The sequence below is a fragment of the Oratosquilla oratoria genome, chromosome 16 (assembly GCF_046742065.1).
Source record: "Oratosquilla oratoria isolate Oo_2021 chromosome 16, ASM4674206v1, whole genome shotgun sequence".
Lineage (NCBI taxonomy): Eukaryota > Metazoa > Arthropoda > Malacostraca > Stomatopoda > Squillidae > Oratosquilla > Oratosquilla oratoria.
In genome coordinates, this window is record NC_134792.1 from 19,285,065 (window position 1) to 19,287,564 (window position 2,500).

The 2,500-nt window shown below is 32.1% G+C and overlaps 1 protein-coding gene across 1 annotated transcript in view; it reads right to left on the reverse strand.

The window, feature by feature from the left end:
- LOC143033854 (allatostatin-A receptor-like) overlaps nt 1-2,500 on the reverse strand; it is a 217,789-nt gene that overhangs the window by 1,664 nt on the left and 213,625 nt on the right. The window lies entirely within an intron of this gene.

A 2,500-nucleotide genomic window follows, 5' to 3' on the forward strand; every position in this document is an offset into this window, starting at 1 on the left:
ATTATATTACTTAATGCTTACAAAGAATATATGTCTAGATGGAGAACAGCGGAAGGAGTTACAGTATTTGTGAGTAGATATGAGACATTTGAAAGTGAATTTCGACTGAAGCATAGGAAATAGAATGAGAAAAAAGAGAATGAAAGCTAGCTAACGTTACTCCCATATTCAAAAAAGGTGACAAAAAGAAACCAAATAACTATAGGCCTATAAGTTTGACTTCAATCGTAGGAAAAATAATGGAAACTATCATCAGAGATGCTATCGAACATCATTTAGAAAGTAACTGTTTGATAAATGATAGCCAGCATGGTTTCAGACGGAAACGTTCTTGCGTGACTAACTTACTCGAATTCTACAACACAGTTATCTCGAATTATAACAAAAGAAACAATATAGATTTAATATATCTAGACTTTGCAAAAGCTTTTGATACCGTCCCACATGACAGACTACTTACTAAATTAGCTTTGCATGGAATAAGTGGTAGCCTATTAGGTTGGACTAGTAATTGGTTGAATGGTCGAAAACAGAGTTGTTTTAAATGGAAAAACTTCTGGATGGAAAAGTGTTGCAAGTGGAGTTCCTCAGGGTTCCGTTCTTGGGCCACTTCTATTCATAGTATATATAAATGATATAGACCATAGACTAAAATCTACTGTTTCCAAATTTGCTGATGATACAAAACTGTGCGGAGTGGCAAATGATCACTCAAACCAATTAGATATTCAAGAAGATTTAGATCAATTACAGCAATGGTCTGAAAAGTGGCTAATGAAATTTAACGCAAGTAAATGCAAGGTAATGCACATAGGTAAAAATAACAGTAAGTACGATTACAAGTTATTTGGAAATTCGTTAACAAAAATGGATAGTGAAAAAGATCTCGGCGTAATTATCAGTAACGACCTCAAATCATCCAGGCAGTGTATTTCAGCCTCTGAGAAAGCAAATAAGATTCTAGGACTGATTGCGCGATCTTTTGATTTCAAAAGTCCATCACTCATTAACAAGCTATATAAATCGTTAGTTCGTCCACATTTGGAATATGCTGTTTCCGTATGGTCACCGAATCTCATTAAAGACATTGACAGAGTGGAAAAGTATAACGGCGAGCCACAAAACGGATTCCAAATATAAAAAAATAAATCATACGAAAATCGACTAAAACACATGAATCTGTTTTCCCTAAAAAAGCGTAGACTCAGAGGTGACTTGATACAGGTTTTTAAGATTTTAAAGGGAATTGACAACATCAAAAGTGACCAAATTTTCACATTGAATGAAAATCAGACAAGAAACAATGGTCTCAAACTGTCCGGAAATAGATTCAATTTGGAAGTAGGTATAAACAACTTTGCCAACCGTGTAGATGAATGGAATAAACTTCCTGCACAGATAGTGCAATGTAGTTCAGTTCGAAGCTTTAAGAATCATTTAGACAAATACCTAAGTAAGATGCTGTAATGATTATAATTTATGTTATATTATTTGTTTTTGTTTTGTTATCAATTGTCTGTCTGATTTTCATTTATTATTAGTTATATGTCAATTTATTGTTATCTACTATTTACCTGTTTGTTTATTATTTAACTATACCTATGCATTTATTTATGTATTTTATTTGTTATTTACATTGTTATAGTTTTTTTATTTATTATTCTACTATTAATATGATTTTTTTTCGCATCCGACCTAGATATGGATCAAAAGGTCTCCTGTCGGCATGTTCCGCCTTTGTAATCCTTTGTAATCCTTTATATCGTTACAGATTTGCAAATCACTGCCGATAACCAACGCTTCTACCATTAGGAATGATATTGTGCTAAAAATATGGAGTAATGCAGTGGTAAGAGAGAGATAAGAACTGTGAAAAATAAGGATTGAGAGTTATCTGCACTTTTTCTTGGGTGCAGATTGGTTTCCAATGAATCGGAAATAGACAGGAGAGTTAGATATTAAGGAAGAAGTTCGGGAACAGATACAAGAATGAACACAAAGTCAAATACTACAAGAAAAGGTGGTTGTTTTGCTTCTAAGAGTGGAGTGGGGGGAAAACAGTTGATTATTTTAATCATATCAATATTGAATACTTAAATACTGTGTCAGAATTATTTTTCTTGTTATTTTACTAATATTATTCAACTTTTAAAGTTAAGAAGGTAGCTTAGCTCCCAAATGACATTGACAAGTAGCACACACTAAGAACGCTCAAAGTTGCATTGTCACATTACAAAGGATTTACAAAAGATTACAAAGGCGGAGAATGCCGACAGGGGACCTTTTGGTCCATATCTAGGTTGGATGCGAAAAAAGTCATAATAATAATAAGTGAATAAATAAAAACTATAATAATGTAAATAACAAATAAAATACATAAATAAATGCATAGGTATAGTTAGATAACAAACAAACAGGTAAAGAGAAAATAATGATAAATTGACATATAAATGAGAATCAAACAGACAAATGATAATAAAACAAAAACAAATAATATAAA